The following is a 22253-nucleotide window of genomic DNA, read 5'->3' on the forward strand; positions in this document are numbered from 1 at the left end:
TCTCTGAATTTATCCCATTCTGCCCATCTGATGTTCTTGGCAAATATATTCCCTCTCCTCTGCTTCAGCCCCTCCCTCCTTGGAGGCCGCAGCCCTCCTGTCATTGTGTTATGATGCCTGCCTGTGTGCACCTGTCTCCAGGCCTGACTGTGAGTTCCTTGCAGAAAAAAGCTGGGACTTATTGGTCTCCAGGTCCCCAAATTCACACTGGACCTCCCTCCCCCACCAAGTGCCTATAAAACGTCCACTCAATGAGTGTTTGTCCTTGGTCCATCTGTACTTCCATCTATTTTCTGTTATATTATATACTTAAAAATGATCGTATTAAAAAATTTACCCACAGGAAAGCATACCCCTAAGTACACAAGTCTTCAGGTTATAACGTGATGGACTTCCACAGACGTGGACACCCGTGGAACCAACAGCTAGATCGTAATTTAGAACATTTCCAAAGCCCAGAAGGCACCCTCCTGTCTGCCCAGGAAGTAATGATTCTTCTGATCTTCTGCCTATTGCATAATTGAGTTTTTCCTGGTTTCAAAATCATGCAAATGGGATGCTACGGTTTCTCCTTTTTTTTGTGTCTGGCTTCCTTTGCTTGTGTGCATGTCTGGGAGATCCACGCACGGAAGTAGCGGTAGACGGTTCTTCTTTATTGTGTGGGAGATGTGAAGTTGTTTACACAGAGATCAAACTTCTCTCACTTCACTTTCTTCCTTCTTCTCTCTCACTTCTTTCCCTCCTCCCTTAATTCTGATGTGGGGCATCCACTCCACTTCACCCTGTGCTCAGTCCCAGCCACAGAGAGCTTGGTCAGGCTCAGCCCTGAGGAGACAGGGACGGGGACCTGCATCGTCCAGGGAGGTGAGTGATGAGAAAGGCGCTGTGTGTCCCGAGGGCCCAGTGAGAAAGAGAGGATGGTGGGTCCCGGTCTCATCCTGTCCAGACTGCCTGTTCGGTGTTCACTCGTCATGTTTCTGTCCCTCTGTCTGTTCATTCACTCACTCACCCACACGAGTGACCCTTCCCAATGTCAGCAGCGGGGAACACCTCCCTCCCTTGCCTCCCCCTGCCTCGCCTCCCCCTCCCTTACCATGTTTCCCCTCCCTAGTCCCCCTCCCTGTATGAGCAGCCACTCACTGTGCAAAACAGCCAACTGCACCCCAGCCAGATCCTGCTTTGGAGCTGGATCTGCTTTGGGGTAAGAAATAATATATATATATATATATATATATATATATATATATATATATATATATATATGGCCAAATGTTGGGAATCGGGCGTTTGAAGTTCGCACTCCAGGACGCTGAGCCTGGGGAGATCACACCTCCCTTGGCTGGGAGCCCCGCAGTCTGCCCATCCGGCTGCTGAGCCTGAGCCCCCTCCCGGTGCCCCCACCCCCTGCACATCGCTCCTCCCCCAGAAGGAGGATGGGTTTGGCTGTGCCGCCTCAGCTGCGAGAGTTGACACCCCAGGTTTGGGAGCCACGTGGGGACCTTCTGTCTGAGGAGTATGGGCGTCACTCCCTCCCCCCTGTGGGGCTGGTCCCCCAGGGGGTGCCAAGAGGGGAGGGGAGGATGGGTAGACTGAAGAAATGTCATTGTCACTGCTTCCCAAGCCAGGGAAGTCCCAACCTGCTTGAGCTCTGGCCCAATATCAGAGATGCACCCCCTGAAGCCATGGGGTCATGTCTAGGTGGTCTCAGGCAAGCCATTCCCCCTCTGAGCCTCTGTTTGCTTTTCTTTAGTGTGGGAATAGGGAGGGGACACTGCTCTGGGTACTAGGCAAAAAATATCGCAGGCAAAGCTCTCAGCTGAGGCACGGCCCCCCTGTAAGCCCCTGACAAATGCTGTTAAAGTTGCTTTGAGCAGAAAGCTACGTGCTGGTGGCTCTGTGACAAGCCTTTTCACTGCTTTGAATCTCAGTTTCCCCAAGCACCACATCTGCCACTCACTGCTGTCTCTCTCTGCTACTTCTGACCTTCAGAAAGAAGTGCTGCAGGTACCATAAAAAATCTTGGATTTGTGAGGGCTATGTGTGACCTAGGCTTACATTTTTTCAACTGCACCATAGAGAGATTTGTTAGTTGACTCTGAAGGGCATTCTAACCATGGCAACCGGATGCATTTTAAATTCACTATTTCCAAGGGTCTTTATTTACGAATTTCAAATATAGAGATTTTGCATATGCACAAACTCCATCTTCTGCCAACAGAAAACTCCTTGTTGTCCTGGAGGTCCCAAACAGCAGTTTCCGTTGGCTGCGTGTGTCCCCAGCAAGCGATGGTAAGTTCAAGGCACTATCAGGTGATAATTCCAACCTGGCCCACCCTTCTTCTCTTTTATTATTATTTTTTATACTATGTTCTTCTCCTCTCTTATTTTCTTCACTTGGTACTTTGGGCTCTTTCTTCTTTTATTTATTTATTTTATTCTGTCTGTGTTACAGACCAAATTGTGTCCCCCTGAAATGCATATGGTGAAGTCTTATCCTCCATTGTGACTGTATTTGGAGATGGGGACTAGGAAGGTTAATTAGGTTAAATGAGGTCATAATGGTGGGGTTCTGATCCAATAAGACTCATGTCCTCACAAGTAGAGATACCAGAGGTCTCACTCTCTTAAAACATGTGCAGGGAAAGGCGTTGGGAGGATATAGGGAGAAGCTGGCCTTCTGCAAACCAGGAAGAGAGCTCTCACCAGGAACTGAATGTGCAGACACCTTGAACTTGGACTTCCAGCCTCCAGTAGCCCCTGGAAAACTACAGTGTCTTCAAGGAGCTCGCATTTGGAGGAGAACAGGCAAGTACATGCGATTCCTGGCACTGTGTTTGCTGAGTAAATACTTACTGAATAGATGAATAAATAAATAAGGAGATAAGTGGGAAGATGGGCTAGAACCATGTTATAGTGTTCTAAAATTCCAAGAACATTATTATATTTTATTATTACAAGTTTAACATTTTTAAATTTTTATGTATTTTTTATTGGAACCTGGGGAATTTATTAAAATGCTGATTACTCAGTTTCACTCTGCCTACTGAGTCAGATTGGAGGGTGGAATCTGGAAACTGTATTTTTATTTTTTTCCCACCCCACCCCCATACCTCTCTCCTTTGGTAGCCATCAATTTGTTCTCTATATCTAAGGGTATGTTTCCATTCTGGTTTTTTTATTCATTTGTTTTGTTTTTTAGATTTCACATACAAGTGAAATCACACAGTATTTGTCTTTCTCTGTCTTATTTCACTTAGCATAATGCCCTCTCGGCCCATTCATGTTGTTGCAGATGGTAAGATTTCATTCTTTTTTATGGCTGAGTAATATTCCACTGTAGAGATGTACTGCATCTTTTTCATCCAGTTTATTGATGCACATTTAAGCTGCTTCCATATCTTGGCTATTGTAACTAACACTGTGATGAACATAGGGGTGCACATATCTTTTTTAACTAGTATATTTTTTGGCTAAATAACCATAAGTAGATTCTTGGGTCATATGGTATTCTATTTTTAACTTTTTGAGGAATATCTATACTGTTTTCCACAGTGGCCGCACCAGTTTACATTCCCATCGATAGCGCACAATGGTTCCCTTTTCTCCACAGCCTCCCTAATACTTGATATTTGTTGATTTTTTGATGATAGCCATTCTGACAGGTGTCAGGTGATATTTCATTGTGGTTTCAATCTGCATATTTTAATGATGTTAAACATCCTTTTACATGTCTGTTGGCTATCTGTATGTCCTGTTGGAAAAATGTCTATTCTGGATTTTTACTCACTTTTTAATTAGATTTTTTTGTTTGGTGTTAAGTTCTATGAGTTCTTTATATAATTTAGATACTAACCCCTTATCAGATGTATTATTTGAAAATATCTTCTCCCATTCAGTAGATTTTTTCATGTTGTCAATTGCTATTATTACAACTTTTACAGCCTTTAACAGTATCTTTTGTAAAACAGATTTTTAATTTTGCCAAAGTCCAGTATATTGATTTTTTTTCTTTTATAGTTTATGTACTTTTATTCCTGTCTTATTAAGAAAGCTTTACCAAGCTCAAGGTCACTATGAATTTTCCCCCTGTGTTTCCTTCTAGGAGCTTTCTCTTTCTTGAGGTCATGAGCTATGTCTGTCTTATTCATCTGTGTGAAACCTCGTTCTTAGCACAGTGCCTGGTACATGTCAGTCTCAGTAAATAAATGGATAAATGGATAAGCAGTGAATGAACAATTTCACCCCACTATCCTCCTGCTGAATCCATGTGTGTTGAGTTTCAGGAAGGAAGAAAGTGAGAAAAGCACAGGAAGAAAAACAAAAGCCCAAATGCCCAACTGATTTGTCCTGAAGCTTGACTAAGACTCGTCTTGAGGGGATTCTCTTTTTTTAAGAGCTAATAAAAATTCTGTATTTCCCTGGAAAAGCACTTGCCATAAGAGCAGTTTTGTTAACTAAACTTTATTAATATTTAAAAACATCTCTTCACCAAAAGGAAATAAGAGAGTCCAAAGGCAAAAGCTGCAGAGCAGGAGGAGACATTTGTAAGGCATGCAAATGGCCAAGATCTGTATCCGGAGTAACGAGGGGACAAACAACCCAATAGGAGAACGGGCAAAATACTTGCACATGCCCTTCACCACAGAGGACGTGCAAATGGCCGATGCCCACATAAAGAAGCATGCAACCTTTATAGTGACTTGGAAAATGCAAATAAAGCTACACTAAGATTCTACTACACATCGCCCAGGATGACAAAAATCAATAAAACAGATATTATCAAGCGTTGACAAGGATGTGGAGCACCTGGAACTTCTGGTGGGAGCACAGAATGGCACGCAACTTTGGAGATCTACCTGACAGCTTCTACTAAAGCCAAACAGGCACGTGCCCTGTAGCAAATACTTCCAGGTACACGCCCTGGTCTGCACATGTTCACCAAAGATGTGCACAAGAACCTTCCTAGCAGCACTATTTTTGTAAGAGACCTGCACTCAAAACTGCCCATATGTCCCCCAACTGTAGAACGAAAACATGAGTTGTGGCATATTCACACAGTTGAACATTTTCTAGAAATAAAAATGAACAAATCACTTCTCCATGCAACGGCATGGATGAAACTCGCAAAATGACATTAAGCAAAAGAAACCAGATACAAAAGAATTCATTGTATGATTGATTCCATTCATGTAAAATTCAAAAATAAGTAGAAGTCATCTTTGGAGAGTAGAAGTGAAGATAGTGGTTTTCTTGAGGGAACAAGGAGGGGTGGTGGTAGGAAAGGGGCACAGGGTGAAAAGAGCGCTGCTCATTTTTACTTATTTATCCAGGTGCTGAATCCTGGGATGTCTACTTTGTAAAAAGTCATCAAGCCACACACATACTCATCATATACTCACTTTTCTGTATACTGGTTACACATCAAAAAAAATTTTTTATTATCAAAATGCTGCCTGTCAAGTTAAGTTTAGGACAATTTTTCCTGATGCCCTGCTATGCATTGGTGGCCCCTGGGGGGGGGGCGTCGCCTTCACTCGCCATTCCTCACTGCCTGTAAGGGGGAGAAGAAATCTTTTTTTCCTTTCTTATTCTTTCCTCTGCCTTGGCCCCGAGCTATTGTACATATGCAAATGCAGGATGTCAGCTATGGAGGCAAGCTCAGCTATTTATAGCTGGAGTCTTGCAACACTTATCACAGCTACTGCAGACTTTAGAAAGCTGAAACACACACACACATGCACGCACACACACACGCATGCACGCACACACACTACACAGAGTATATATTTTTTTCCCCAGGATATAAATTTCCCATCCCATTGCAGTCTGGGCCGTCGCATGCAACATTGATTGTCTGTTATATTACATTTATTAAGAAGTGATAACTTGTAATAATTGGATGTTAAATTAAAGAACTCTCTCCTAGTTATTGCCGTCTCAATTATAACTGTCGTTGGCTGGCAGTTATAATGATATATGAGGGCTGTATTTTACGCAGCCGACCATGACCTGGTGAGTAATATTCCCCCAGCTATGGGGGCACTCATGCACTCCTTGGCTTCTAATGCCTTGCTTGGGTGCTGATTGGAATATTAAGTTTCTGCTAGACTGCGGCACGGAAATCCACACGGGAACCGCGGCTCCGCAGCTGAGAGCCCCCTCGGGCAGTTCCCGCCCACCTCCTGCTTCTCCTCGCTGGTACATGTCCAACTCATTCGGCTTTGTTTTATGGTTATAGGAATCAGGTTTATTTGGTGAGTTATAAAGTCGTAAAACGTGCGTGAGAGCGTGCCTGTGGTTTCCTTTTAAATGAAGCAGCTGCAATTAGCTCCCAGGTCCAAGTGTCAGTGGCCTGAGGCCACTGGAGGTGGGACACGGAGGGGGTGGGGTGGACAGGCCAGATTTATCTGGAAGAACCCGGTGGGTAATTTGGCTGTGCTTCTGCAGGGATGTCAGGGAGAAGCGGATCTGAGGTCCAGAACAGAGGTTTAAGTGGAGTTCTGAGGTCTCTCCAAAGCTCGTAGCTCTTTAAGACTTCTGACCAGTCCACAGGTGAGAGGGATTGACCACAAGCCTCTGTGGGTGCCCTCATGTGCCCAGATAATGAGACAAGTCACTGTCTGTGGTCAGATTATAAGTTCTGCCAACCAATCACTCACATATACCCTCTTTCTCATCTATTCCTTCCCTTCGTCAGAGCTGGCAGAGGTGGCTTCCAGCATACCAGAGGAGCCATGGGACATTCAACAAGAGACTATTATGAGCCAGGCCCTTGGGAGCGCTCTGTACAACACGTGGTCCTCAGCAAGCGTGGGCTAGCCTTCCATGGTAATGTCCACGGCTGGGGTAGCAAAGTTCCACAAACGAGGTGGCTTTGAATGACAGAACTGTATTCCTGCACAGCTCTGTTAGATGTCTAAGGTGTCTGAAAGGCCGTGCTCCCTCCGAAGTCTGTAGGGGAGGATCCTTCCTTGATTCTTCCAGATTCTGGTGGCTTCAGCTGTCCCTTGGCTTTGTGGCACATCCCTGTAATTGGCCAATGTCTTCCCATGCTCTCTTTTCTCTGTGTCTGTCTGTCTGACTGTCAGTCTGTGAGAAATTTCCTTCGACTTAGAAACACACCAGTCACTGGATTTCGAGCCCACCCAAATCCAGTATGACCTCATCTGAGCCAATTATCTCTGTGAAGACTCAATTTCTAAATAAGATCACATTCCATGGGGTTAGGGCTTGAGCATATCTTTTGAGGACATACAATTCAACTCATAACATGTTCTAATTTTATGGGCGAGAAAAATGAGTGACAAATACCTGGGGTGAGTACTCAAGTTCATACAACCAGTAAATGGCAGAGGAGGGACTCGAAGGGGTTCAGTCTGAAGCACAATTTCTGGCTACTTCTTTTGCTCTTGTCGGCCAAGAGGCATCCTTAGTTCCAGGGATCATCCCTCAGAGTTGAGATGCTCCGAGCCTCACCAGAAGGGTCTCCTTGTCATCTTTCCAAGGTCAAAAGGACCAGGGAGTTAATCTTTGTTTGAATCACAGACATCATTCATTCAACAAATACTTATTGAGTGCCCTCTGCCCTCCCTCCTCCACCACGAAAACCTCAAAGAGCCAGCGGTCTAGTACACCAAGGAAAAGAGACAAGAATTGACTATCAGAAGGGGCCAAACACTGTGAAGAAACATAAAGCAGGACTTGGAACTAGAGATTATTGCAATTTTTTCACCCTTCCTGTGGTGACAGCTCAGAGAGACCTGGGATTGGTGAAGGAATAGCCATGCTGGGGAGAAGCATTCCAGGCCAGATCAGCAAGTGCAAAGACCCTGAGGCAGACTGGGCCAGTGAGGCTATGGAAGGTGAGAGCAAGGCTGTAAGTTTTACTCTGTGGGAGCTGAAATGCATTGCGGAGGTGGAGGGGGGGCATTTCTCAAGCAGATAAGTCAAGCAACCTGATGTACATTTTAGCTTTTAGACTAGGTTGCAGGGAGTTATGTGGAAAGCATGAGACGTTTGGAGGCTGCTACAATAATCCTGGCAAGAGATGATGGTGGCTTAGGCTTGAAGTTGGTGAGAGGTGTTTGTACACTGGATAAATTATAAAGTTAGAACCTATGTGGGGCTGAGCAAAAGGGAGGAGTCCAGGATAACACCAAGGATATTTTCCTGAGCAGGTGGAAGGTTGGCACTGTCCTTTGCTGAAATGGGATATTGTGGGTGGAGCACGGGGTGGGGATCAGTGTTTCAGCTCTGATCATGTTAAGTGTGGGTGTCATTTAGACAAAGTCGTTTAGTCAAAATGGAAGTGAGGGGGAGTCCGCTGGACATGGGGAACTAAAGTTCAGGAGAGGGGCCCAGTCCTGAGGTGAACACTGGGGGACGCCACACCCAGGGAAGGCCGGGAGCCCTCTGCAGTGTGCCCAGGAAGGCACGCAGACAGGGAGAGGAAGGGCCCACAGAATGGCTCTGGGGTTTCCCCACTGGCCTGAAATGTTGTTCCTTCACCAGGAAGGCTCTTCCCTTTCACCTCCCTCCCTCCTACTTACCTCTCCAGCTCAGGTCCATTGTCTTCCCCAGGAAGTTCTTCCCCAGCCTCCTCAGGCCCCTGTGGAGAGCTCCCTGCTCCTTCCCTGTAGGCCCTGCCCCCAGATGCTGGGTGCCAGGAGGCAGGGACCACCTCTGCTCTCCTCCAGGCTGGCCTCCCGCTCCCCTCCTGCTATCTTCCACGCCTGACACACAGTAGGTGCTCGGAATCATTTTATTATTTTTTTTGCTGGAAAGTAAACATTCACTGAATGCATCTCAACCTTTGTTTTAACAACTCTCACAACGTGTCCCAGGGCTTCTGCACAGACCAGCTCTCCCTTGCCATTCAAGGCCAGGGCTGGGGCTTATTAAATGTATTTTTTAAAAAGGTGGAAGGGAGTGAAAAAGATAGCAACAAAACTCACACTTCACCCACTTAGTCTCTGCTCAAGTCACCTGCCTGCCTCCCCCGGCAACCCTCTGCCCTCCGCCACCATCCACCATCCCGCACAGCCCACCAGAACCTTCTTTACCTCTTACTTTGTTGTACTTTTCTTCAAGCATTTATCACCGTGGGACATGTTACCCTGCCAGATGTTTCCTTTCTGTCTTCCATCACTGGATGGTCAGTCACCTCTACATAGGCAGGACTCGTCCCTCATTCTTACTGCTAAACTCTCAGAACCCAGCCTATGGCCTGACCTTGAAGGTGCTCCATAAACACATGAATGAATAAGGAACCAGGTAACTCTTACATACCTACTCTTTGCCAGGCACCAAACTAAGCCCTTGATACAGATTTTAATTCTGACAGCCATCCATGGGGGTTCAGCTGCCCATTTTGCAGATGAGTAAACTGAGGCTCAGAGGCAATAGGTGACTTATCCAGAACTAGGGTTTATTTATATCCTGGCCCAAATGCCCACTTTACCCACAAACTGAGCTTCCTCTAGAGACCAGCCCAGAATCAGGGCCAGTGGCTGACACCTGGCCATCCAACGACCACATAGCTGCTGGACAACATTTTCCACACACATCTATCTTTCCGCGTTTCTCCAACAGTTTACAGGAAACATCACTGTCCTGTAAGGACACCTCTTAGAAATATCTGTTTTCTGTCTGGCTTTTCTGTAAACAGAGCATCCATTCTCTCCCACTCCCTTGAACTTTTTTTTTTTTTAAAGAGTTAATTGTCCTTTTTATGGCTTCGGTGTGTTTGTACTTGCGAGAACCCTGGCACCCTTAATCACAACAACAACATTTTCTATGAACAGAAAATCTGAACAGTCATTAAGCACCAGCGAATGTGGAGCGTATTAATGGGCAAACAGTAAGTCGGGGAGAGGAAAATGTTTTTCTCTCGCAAAGTACATACGAAAAGTTGATCCAAACCAAAGCGCTGCCATAAATCTGTTAATTTTGGCAAATTCTGGGGAGGTAGCAGGGGCGGCGAGAGAGAGCGAGGCGAAAGGTTGCCCGGAAGCTGCCCACCCACTTCAGAAGGGAGCCGCGGCCAGCGGAGGGAGCTGGGCTCTGCGCCCGCAGACTGCCTGGCCTCTTTGCAGGGCTTCTCCCCTCTTGAAGCCCGCGATTCAGTCTCTCTAGGTAAAGGGGGCGGGGGAGCGGGGCAGGCGGGCTACGGGTGGTTAAGGTTGGACTCTGATGCTGAGATGAAGGGGAGGTTCAGGCCTGGGGCGGGGATGGGGGTCTTGCAGCCCCACAGCGGGCTCCCAGGGTCCCTCCCATTCCAGTTGCACTGCGGTCCTATCTGGGCCCCTGACCTGAACCGCCTCCTCCTCTCCCCGGCCCCCTCCCCAGCGCTCAGCCCCAGTCTGGCTTTGGCCTGTTTCCTTTGGCGTGGACCACTTACCGCTCTGCTCTATCTATTCTGGGACTGAATTGTGCTCAGAGCTGGCGGGGGCGGGGAGGGGATTGACTGTGGGCTGCGTGTCAGTGCGTGTGAGCATGTGAGTGTGTGAGCCTACGTGTGTGTCTGCTCCCACCAGTCTGGGTGCTGGTGTGTCGGAGAGGGAGTGTGGGGGTCTGCTGGTGTCACTCAAGCCTTTTGATAACAAAGAACAGTTTTTCTTCTCGGTGGAAACAAAACCCAGCCTCGCCAAGGCAGGCTCCTGCCCTCTCACTCTCCTCCCCTCCCCCCTCCCTCTGTCTCCTTCAAAATGTTTTCTTTCTACATTGTTCTTTTTTCCTCATCTGGATTTTTCTCTCCTTCAGTTTTCAAATGATTCTTTTTCTTCCTGTTTCTCATTTATATTTCTGTCTCTTTCCATCACTTCCCCCTCCCTCCCTCGCTCTAGCTCAGTCGCTTTCTCTCTCTCTCTCTCTCTCTCTCTCTCACTCCTCTCTCTCTCTCTCATTCTCTCTCTCTCTCCTTTCTCCCCCCCTCCAAAAAAAACACACCCGTCCTGTGGAGTTTGGAGTCCCTACACCACAGATTCCCACTTAAGCAGGAAGAAACACAGACACCTCATTTCCACGACCCAGTCCTAATTCACAGATTCCGCAGTGGGCACAGAGGTGACAGCAAGACACAGAATGCCAGGTCCCCTTCTAGCCACATCTCCCTGGGATGGGGCCGTGGGTCAGCAGCAGGCTTGTCTCTCCCAGGCGTTTTCGCTCACCTCTCCCTTCCCTGGCTGACGAAATCTTCCCAGTTTGTTCCTTCCCAGGGTGCCTGGGGTTTGCGCTTTGCCGCCAGCAGAACTGTCTCCCAGGCCCTGTGCGGCAGCAGGAATAGGTTAATGTATTTACAGTAAATACCTTCTTGCTTAGGTGCAGGAAGGGGCTGCTTTGGTTAACCATTTATTATGGAGGTGGCTATTTTCAATGTGTTCCACATGATTATTCGGCAAAGCTGCAATTTGGCACTTGCTCTGGGCTTGAAGGAATCACTTCCCCAGAGGTGACCCTCGGCTGGAGATTGCATGTCACCGCATGAGGAATGGCCGCAGCGGGGCGTGATGGGTAGGCTGTCTGCCTCCCCTGACCTCAATCGCTTTCCCGTGGCGAGGCTGCTGGGGTGGATGGGGGTTGACACGAAGTGCTTATAATTTCTGTTGGAAGGCGGTGGAATGATAATGGGGTGCCAAGTCCCTACTGGTTGGCCAAGGGCTTGGCCTGTGCAAGTCTGGGATTCCTGTTGGGAGTGGTCATCCTAGCAGGGGTGGGTGAGGCTGTGTTAAATTAAAAGATTTCCAGGAGGAGGAAAGGGGCCTGTGGGGTCAGACGGCTGGCTCTGGGGACAGAAGCAAGCAGGTCAGGCAAGGACTGAGTGTGAACTGAGCATCTACTGTAGGGCACCTGGCCAGGCTCTCACACAAATGTTCTCTCATCCAGCTGCCTATGGCCCCATCAGCATGTTGCCTGTTCAGAAAGCAGAGGCAGTGTTGCCTGGTGGTTACAAGCCCCAGCCCTGTGCTCACATTGCAGGCTGACACTCCCTAACCCTGTGGCCCTGCCCATACGACTTTCTCACACTTGTGTCTCAGGGTCTTTTTGAGCATCCAGTGAGCCAGCGTCACCAAGTGCTTAGAACAGAGCCAGGCATGGAGCACGCTCTATAGAAATGTTACCATGATTGTTGTTGTAGATGTTGCTCCTGTGGTTGTTCGTGAATGGATTAAGCAGACTTCTGTCAGATGAATAAGAAAACGGAGGCACCAAGACAGCAAGAAACCTGTTGACAGATGGAAAACTCTCAGGCACTAGAACCAGGGACAGAAATCTGCTCTTTTCATATTCAAGGTCACCTCCCTGGGGAGACTGTCCTTCTGAGGCTGGTCTCCCTCCTTCTTTCCTTTCTTCCTCTTTTCCTTCTTTCTTCCTTTCTAGTAACTTTCTATCTTTCTCCTTTCGAATCATGAGACACACCAGGGACTTGGTCATGTGAAGGACACTTGTGGGGAGTTGCTGGTCATTCTGGAGAAACTAGCAGACCCGGTGTCCACAGTCGCCCCTTGGCATGACTGTATGACAGAGCAGGCGCTCACTGGCTGCCAAGGTCTCAGTCGTCCCAGGCCCAGAAGTCTCCTTGACTTCTCCAGGCCTTGACACTCCCTTCTCTGGGTCTCAGTTCCCTCCTCACAATATACCAAACCAGGTACCTGGGAGCTGGGAACTCCTGACCCCAATCCTGCCCCTACCCTATAACAGCAGAGTGACTGTGGCAAGTCACCTGCCACCTGGACTTCAGGATTTCCATCTGCAGAACATGCCTCATCGGAACTGTGAGGCTCACAGGAGGAGGGGAGCGCTCTCAGGGACATAGAGGGGCCCCAGCGTCCTGACCGCACCCTTCCTCACAGGGGTGGCTGTATCCAGCATCTGTGGGTGTTGGACGGATTAGGCTATACTTGAACTTTTAAAGCAGCCACGGGTGCAACTGTGGTTGCACAAAATAGAGACTGAAAATATTTGAGTTGTACAAGGTACACTGGGGGAGGGGTCTGAAAGGAAGGTTATGCTAAGTGATGCTAATATACAAGATTTACTCTCTGCCATCCCTTTGCAGTAGTTCTTCTATGTTCTCAGGAAGTGCATGCACCAGGGCTTGGGGGAGTTGCGTGGTTTGGCCTTCAGCTGGGCTCATTCTCCATGCAGATGTTTCATGTGTGTGCGACCTGAAGGGTGCTTCAAGCTGCTCAGGTCCGTGGGCATGGAATGCTGTTCATGCTTCTAGGTCTGGAAGGTTGGGCTGTGTCTAGTGTCCTGGCAGATCATCTCCTGGCTTTCTTGTCTCACCTGCCCACTTCGAGACACAGAAGTTCAACTCTGAGATTCCTCCCAACCATTCCCAAACCTGAAAGCATCACTCTCCTCCTCACAAACTGTCAGTCTGAATTTCTCCAGAAGCAGCCTGGGGGTTAAGGAATCAGGGGCAAGTAGCATTTTGGAGAGGGGATCCCCGTATGCCCCAGTATGAGAGTGGGGAAGTGAAGCAGGTAATACAGGTTATGTTATAAAGCCAGTTATCACTGAGGGTGACTGCAGCTCAATCCTGCAGAGAAATCCTAGCAAACACTATAAGACATCAACGTCAGCGTCATCCCACCTGAAGAGTAAGAGAGCTGGGGTATTGCCACACTGTCTCCCAAGAGTTGCTGGGTGACGTCTGTCTGTGTTGGGGCTGTGAACTCTCTGGCAGGTCTAGCCCACCTCGGGGATCTCTCAACCAGTCCCTAAGACTCAGAAAGCACACTGCATCAACCAGGTCAGAGGGATGCAGGCAGGCTCTGACGGTGATTGTGCCCTCAGTCTGGGTTCCCTTTGCTCCTGAAACCTTCCTTAATTCTCCAGGCTGAGCTAATGCCTCTTCCGTGCTTTTGTGCCCCCCTGTCGCCAGTGCCACACTTCCTACCACCGTGTTTAACAGCCTGTTCATTCCTTGCTCCCATACTGTGTTCCAGCTCCGAGCGCCACAAGACAGGGCTGCATCTCATCCAACTCTGCACACAAGACAGGGTTACATCTCATCCAACTCTGCATTCCCACACTAAGCACTTAATATTTAAAAAATAATAATAATCTGTGGAGATAGGGAGGGCAGAGGCCTTCAGGAGAGAGCAGAGCTTCAAGGAGAGATGTCAAAAATCCTCGTAGGTAGCAGACATCTCCTGCGGCCAAGATGAGGGCGCTTTTCTCTGGATTCACCCCAGTTCTGACCACCGACGTCCCCACCCAGCCCAACTGCAGGAACAGGAGAAGGGGAAAGGGAGCCGCACCCTTATTAAAACCGAGGCCTGTGCTCGCTGTGAATGGGAACAGATGAATCTGAGATCATCTTTGGCAAGAAGCGCTGGGAAGCAGAATGCTCCTTTTTGGATCTTGACGGCCAAATCTTGGTGCAGCTCCTGGCTTTGCTTCCATGCTGTTGACACCTGTAACAACTGTGAAAAGTTTGAGATCATCGGTTGGGCCCCGACACTCATAGGTGGTCCTGGGTCAATGGGTGTGAGGCGGTGATGGGTAGCCCATGTCCGAAACTCTGCTGGGCTGAGCACTGACTGTTAGAACAACCTGGCCAAGACTCCCAGAAGGTGGGAGGCGACACTTTCTTTTCTAACAATACTTCCTGTAAGATAGGAAGTGAAGAGAAATACACAGGAAGTAGAAAGAAATGTACAGGGAAGCCATTTTTCAGAGGAGCAGGGTTTGTTTGTGGATTCATAGAAGTTGTTAATAGGTTTCATCCTGAGATGTTAGAAAGACAGGACATGCTGCCTGTAGCAGCAATAGGTTAAAGCACTTTTTTATCTCCCAGAGTTTGAAGTCAAGGAAGGAAAGAAGGCAGATTGGCACAGGGGCAAAATCAGGGAATTCGAGAGACTTCCAGATCTTTCAGAGATGGGTGTTGCACAATAATCCTGCTATCCTTCCTGGAAAAACTCCCTCCCTGCCTCTGTCAGGACCCAGAGAGATGTCTACCTCACTTTAGGCAAATTCAACATATGGACACCCAAGTTATTTCCTTTATAAAATGAATTCCCTATGGTAATCATTGAACAAGCGATGTGAGTTCTTGGTACATCTGAAAAGCAATCTGGTTTTAAAATGGATTTTGTTTTTGAGCAATCTTCTCAAAATGAATGTTTGTGATTTATACAGCAAAGATTTAATAGTACCAGTGTGCCAGACATTTGTTCTAAGTACTTCACCGATTTTCATTTAATTCTTGTAACAGTCCAATGAGGCGGATACAGCTTTTAGCCCCATTTTACAAGTCAAGAAACTGAGGCATGCAGAAATAAGGTAACTTGCTCAAGGTCATCCAGCTAGTAAGTCTAAAAGCCAGATGTAAACCCAGGCTGTTGGACAGAGAATTCATAGCGCACAACTATGCATGGATACATTTTTTCTGCTTCAATGAGTGGGAAGGACACTGGCTTGATAGCTGGGTCTGGCCAGGCTGGGTAGCACCAGGCCGCCATTTGTCCTGGTGTAAGCTTGAGACAAGAACGATCACTCTGGGTCTTTCCCAGTTCTTGCCTGTCCTGCTCACCTCTAGAGTTTTTCACTTGGAAGATTTAAGTCTCTCTGAATCTCTAGCCTTTAGCATGGAGCATGGTACCCTGTAGATGCTTAATGCAGTATTTGCTGAAGGCATGTTGGCTAAGAGAACATACACATGGATTTCTTAGCAGTGGTACTGGCTCCTCAAATGATGCACACAGAGAAAAGAGGGAAACTGAGGCTGTCCTTAGAAGGGTCAGGCCAAACCCTTCCCACACCTTGATGACCTTCACCTTTACCTCTGTACCCTGGGAAATTCCGTATGGAGATTGCAAATTCCTGCAGTGCAAAGTTCACATTTATCATTGGGTGCCCAATACATGGCACAGTGCTGGGCTTTTAACAGGGATACTTTACGTGTTAAATACATGAGCAGCTGGCAGAAAGAATGAGTGAACAAATGTCTGAGAAAACCAATATACATTTCAGACCCTGATCAATTCCTGCTCAGTGACTCACAAACTTGCAGAATCTCTTGCAGAGCAATGCAGATTGCTGGACTCTCCCCAGGCAAGTTCCACTAAGCCAGGGGTCGGGAACCTATGGCTCACGAGCCAGATGTGGCTCTTTTGAAGGCTGCATCTGGCTCGCAGACAAATCTTTAATTAAAAAAATAATAACGTTAAAAATATAAAACATTCTCATGTATTACAATCCATTCATTTCCTACCGCTCATGTTCATGGTTGCGGGTGGCTGGAGCCAATCACAGCTGTCCTCCGGGACAACACCAAATTTTTATTGGATAATGCGTAAGGTACACGGGTCGTTGTATGGCTCTCACGGAATTACATTTTAAGATATGTGGCGTTCATGGCTCTCTCAGCCAAAAAGGTTCCAGACCCCGGCACTAAGCAGATCTGGGACGAGGCCTGGGAACTTCCATTTCTAACAAGGTCCTGGGTGATGCTTATGCTTTTGGCCACCGGTTCTCAATCTTGGTGGCACATTGGAATCACTTGCAAGGATTTAAAAAACACCTGTTTCCCGGGATCCTCTCCCAGAGATTCTAATGGAATTGATCTGGGGTGTGGCCAGGCTTTGGGCGTTGGGTTTGTAAAAGCTGCCCTCATACTTCGAACATGCAGCACAGTAAGAGATCCTTCTGCTCAATGTTTATCTTTTGGCTCCTTTCACTTTCTTTATGGCTCACTGGTGGCTTAGCTCACCTAGGGGTTTCCCCTTTCATGTCCTCTTGGAACCCCCCCCCCCCTCCGCCAAAATCTGACCCCCCACCCCCTGCTCTATCCTGTGGTTGTTCTAGGCAACAGCTTCTCAGGCTGCCGCTTGCCCAGGACCTGACGTTGGGTCCCCGACACCGTGTGTCCGGTCCCGGCCCTCGTCCGTCTGGTATGCCGCCCTGTCTATATTATGAGCAGATGCTAAACCATTTCCAACAGGCCTTGAAGCTAATGCGCTGCAGAATGGATTTGGAAGGGCCTATTTCTCTGCATGCTGAGAAAGGGAGTGAATTAATGCTCGGTGAAAACCTCCAGAGAACCCGAGTCAGGGCTGGCGTGGGGTGGGGTGGAGGGAATGTGGTGGCTAAATCAACAGTTATAAACTCGCCCCGTCATTTTTCATTATTTGGTACATTAGAAAGATATTCTGGTTTTCAAATGTAGTTGGAAATCCGTTTGGTCAAAAGGCGGTCGGCAACCTTCTCACCATGGCCCCTGAGAACTCGCAGCCGCCGTCAGGGGGTGGGAGAAAGACAACCCAGGTCCTTAGCAGAAGTCCAGGCGATGGGGCCATGATGAGGTGTAGTGGGGACTGCTTGGGGCAGAGGCTCCATGGTGTTTCAAATACGTTGCCCATGGGTCCAAACTATTACAAGGACCTGACTCTGTGGTGGATTGAGCTGTGGCTTTGGGAGGCAAAGCCACCACTCACCAATGGTATCTGGGAGAGGACTATTCCGCATTCCGACTACTCTGGCTCCAGCGGTTCTAGGTCAGGGTGTGAGCAGAGCATTGCTAATGCGGCACTCCCAGGGGCTAATAGAAACCGGGGGTGGGGCCCCACCATCCTTTCACCTGCCACAGGGACAGATAGCCCAGAGATATGCCGCCATTGGTGGTGTTTGTATCGGCCCCCTCCTTCCCTGCAGCCACAGAGAGGAGGGAAAACCCTTGACAAGGCAAAGGACTCTGGTCTGAGCCATGGCTCTGTCCCCACTCCGGGCTGTGTGGCCTTGGATAAGTCACTGGGTCTTTCTGAACCCCTGTTTCCCTCTCTAGTGAAAATGAAAGGAGTGCGGCAGGGAGTCCTTGAGAAGGTGGGTGTGCAGACACCTGGCACGGGTCCCAGCCTGGTGAGTGAGGTTGCTGGTTGATGTGTGGGAACTAAAGCCTGAGTCAGGGAAGGTTGTGCTGTTGGGGGTCCAGGCCAGGAAAAGGAGCAACTGGGGGGGGGGAAGAAATAGGGGGGGAAGGATGATGGATCTTAGGACCAGCCTCCTTGTCTTATATGACAACTGAGATGCTCCAGGGGACAAAGCTATAAGTCAGCCAAAAGGTTGGGTTCAGAGGAGATTCCAAAGGGGGGTGCTGCCTTCTGGAGAGAGGGGAGACTCTCAGACTTTAGCTGTGATGAGCACAGTTTATCTGTGGTAATCGGTTACTGCATTAGGTTCAGGGCTTGGGGGCTGGGGGGCTGAGAGGCATGGGCTGCCTCCTGTCATGGCAGACATAGCCCATACAACACTTCAGGATGAAGAGACCCCTTCTTCAGCTGGACCTAGCCCTGCCCCAGGGGCTACTGCTCTCTCAAGGGCCCTTATGCAGTCAGCAACCTAAATAGCTATACTTGACACCCCTTGTTTCCTCCTGGGCCATTAAGGGAACAGCCTTCTAATTCATCTCCTTGCTTCCCTGCATAGCCCCCTCAAACCTTTTCCCAACATAAATTTGCTCAGGCAGCCCTTCCTCCAAATTAAACTTTCCATGACTGTTGGAATGAAGACCATACTATGCTCCAAAGACTATAGGCTCCTGTATGACCCGGACCCTGCCTACTGCTCCTACCTTGTCCCATATCAGTTCCCTGTCCAAATCTTGGATCCAGCAACATTGACCTTTTATTGGGTTCCCCCTCACCCAGGACCTTCGTATGTGCGTCCCCACTATTTGGAACATTTTCTTCTGCCCCCTGTTCCTTGGCATATTTGTCTTGCTTTGGTCTCAGTTCTAGTGTTATCTCCCCAGATAAACATTTCCAGATTCCCAGCTATGTCAAGTTCTCTGCTATGACATCATGTTCTTGCATTTGACCTCTTATCACAGGTGCAATTGAACATTTATCCAGCAATTATCAGACTAGAATCCATGTCCCCACCAGACTATGAACCCCAAGGCAGAGAACATGCTTGTTCAGCTCACCAGTATCTAGCACATAACAAGTGCTCAATAAATATATATTTGTTTAATTCCTTGACTTATAACCCAGATGCCAGCTCCCTGCCCCTCTAATGTACCAAGAAAGGCACTAGGAGTAGTTGATAAATCCCTGTTGAGCATCAGCTGTCTTCATTTAATCTTTATAGCAATTCTATGATTTACAATTTATGTTCATTACCTTGACTGATGGAAAAAGGATCAGAGAGGCAAGGAGCTTGCCTGAGGTCACACAGCAGTGATCAGATGCAGAGCAGGGCACTGGAATCCAGCACTCCTTTCATGGTCCATCTGGGCCAGCTTCATCTTGGAGAAAAACCTTGAAGTTCAGTCAGAGGGGCCTAGAGACCCCTGGGAGACTAGCCCAGGTGTGGGGCTAGGTTCCGATGTCATTGCATCAAGCACTGGAATGCCTTGGGTGGCTTTTGAAACTGGCAGCACTGAGATGAGATGGAAGAGAGTGGTAGGGTGCTGGGCTGGCTCAGGCAGAGTAGCCAGCATACTTGGGCAAGTTAGGGCAAACTTCTCACCTTTGAGCCTCAGTTTCCTCACCTAGAGTTGGGAATGACACTATCCTCCTTGATTGTTTGAGTCAGTGGCCTGTCTCCAGCGTGGTTCCAGCTGGAGTGTTTGAAAGGAATCTGGAGCCAGATTTGGAGGTGCCCCTCATTGTACCCCTAGAACAGATGAGAAAACTGAGGCTTGGACACATTAACTGACTTGTTGGCCTCAGAATGCACTGTGGGCCCTGGCCGGTTGGCTCAGTGGTAGAGCGTCGCCTAGTATTTGGAAGTCCCAAGCTCAATTCCTGGTCAAGGCACACAGGAGAAGGGACCATCTGCTCCCCCCATCTCTCTCTTTCCTCCCACAGCCATGGCTTGAATAGTTCAAGCAAAGTTGGCCCCTGGTGCTGAGGATGACTCCATGGCCTCACCTCAGGTGCTAAAATACTCTGGTTGCCAAACAACAGAGCAGTAGCCCAGACAGGCAGGGCATCACCTGGTGGAGGGCTTGCTGGGTGGATCCCAGTCAGGGTGCATGCGGGAGTCTGTCTCTGCCTCCACGCCTCTCACTTAATAATAAGGAAAAAAAATGCACTGTGCTTTGTTGCCTCAGAGACTTGAGCCACCTGCTCCTTTTCCTTGTTAATGCCTCTGAGCAATCAGGACGTGACTGAAGTCCACACTCAGCAAGTTGTCCTTGAGACCCCAGCCCCGGTTGGTGGCACCTCTCTGCTCTATGGTCCAGATTCACCCAATAGAAAGCAGCAGTACTTCTGACAAAGGTTCCTTTGATCTTGTCATCCCTACCAGCCTGGAGCTCTGGAGGACATGCTGGGGCTTAGTCAGACTGACCTGGGCACCTGGCACATGGGGAAGGCTCTCTCTGAATATCCCACACAGACTCATGATTGAATATTTGCTCAACAAACGTTAATTATGCACAAAAGGTGATATGCCAAACTGAGTGGACAGAGTTCCCGCCCTCAAGGAGCCAGTTGACCACCGGAGACCACACTTACGATGTAGCCGAGCCTCTCTCCCCCCAATCCTAAGATCTTCAGCACAATTCAGCCAAAGCCAAATCTCAGAAAATGGACCCTCTATCCCCCCTGGAGTTCAGGCCAAAATCTTGGCATCATCCTTGACTCTCCTCCCTCCCGTACAGGAGACGACTTCCTTGCTTCTTTCAGCTTCTGGTACCTAGATTCCCCCTGGCTTATGGCTGGATCATTCCAGTCTCTGCCTCCAGTGCCCTTTTCCCCTTCTCTGTGTCCCTGTGTGTCCTCTCCTCTTTTCATGAGGGCACCAGTAATTGGATTTAGGGCTCACCCTAATCCAGTATGACTTTATCGTAATAATATCTACCAGATTCTATTTTTGAGTTCAGGACACATGCTGAAGTTCCAGGTGGACATGATTTTATGGGGAACACTATTCAACCCGCTGCATTAGGGGCATATTCTAAGGCTGAGTCGGCCAGGTCTAGATTTTATCTGCTAATCCTCTAATAATTGTATCATTGATGAAGAGAATAATATATATAAAACACCTACTATGTGTTCAACAGTGTTCTAAGCATATATATATATATATGTCCTTAATCTTTAAAATAACACCATTAATTGGCATATTAGTCCCATTTTACAGATGCAATAACTAAGGGCCACAGTGTGATATGCCCGAGTTCACCCAGCTCCTGAGCATTTCCCAGCATCGGTCAGCCCTGACCACAGCCCTGGTGTTCATACAAAGGCCGAGTCTTACTTTTAGAGCCCTGCTGGGGACAAGCAGGACTATCCCTAGCCCAGTGGCCCACAGGAGCCATAAACTATCTTAATCCAGGGAACAGGAATCAATGCTCTGGGTGTGGAACCTTGGGAGGGGGCACTGCCACCAGGTGGGCTCACTGCCCAAGCGAGGCCGCCCTCCCGGGCACATCATTCCTGTCGCTGGCCAGGCACCGGCAGCCCACAAGTAAACAGTGTCTGAAACCTATTCTCATTAGGCTAATTTACGAATAAATTACCATATTCAATAGCCTTATTTTTACTGCTCGTTAACAGGCCCATGATAGGATGATAATTACGGGATTTTAAGTGGCTAATGGCAGCTGGGGCGTCAAAAGCAGTTTTTACGAATCTGTTTATGGCAGTGAAGGTGACAGGAGGGGAGGGACATTGAAATGTTGAAATCACACTTTGGGAAAAAAAGCTTTAATTGTTGAGTATATATTAGAGAGGAGGGAAGGCTGTAATTTAAAAAATGAAACTCTGAAAAACAAAGGAAATTAATTAGTGTTCCTCCTGTGCTGTGACCTTCAGGGAGTGGGCGAGGGGCGGGCAGGTTCCCGGGAGGGAGGTACCAAGCTCACAGGCATACCTGGGCTTGTCCTCCCTCTGCTCGGCTTCTGCTGTCCCTGTAAGGAAGACCTGGGAACTTCCAGAAAGTCTGTCCCTCCCTGCCTGGAGAGGACACATGCTGGAGATAGCAACCTTAAAACAATGACAGTGCTGGGTGCCTGAGTCATCCTTTCTTCCTGGTCAGTATCCTCGACATCAGATCTCATCTATTTACGTTCCCCTGCTAAATTTCCTGTGCGTTATCTCACCCAACCCTTGCAATAATATTAACGGCTAATAATTACCCAACAGTATCGAATGCTCCCTGTATTCTCTCTGTATAATAACTCACTTAAATGTGCCAGATAATCCCACAGGCTTTGTACTATTGCTATTATTCTTAGTTTATAAAGCAGGAAGCAGGCACAGAAAGGTCAAGTAATTTGTGCAAAGTCACACAGC

Source organism: Saccopteryx leptura, chromosome 2, assembly GCF_036850995.1.
Source record: "Saccopteryx leptura isolate mSacLep1 chromosome 2, mSacLep1_pri_phased_curated, whole genome shotgun sequence".
Lineage (NCBI taxonomy): Eukaryota > Metazoa > Chordata > Mammalia > Chiroptera > Emballonuridae > Saccopteryx > Saccopteryx leptura.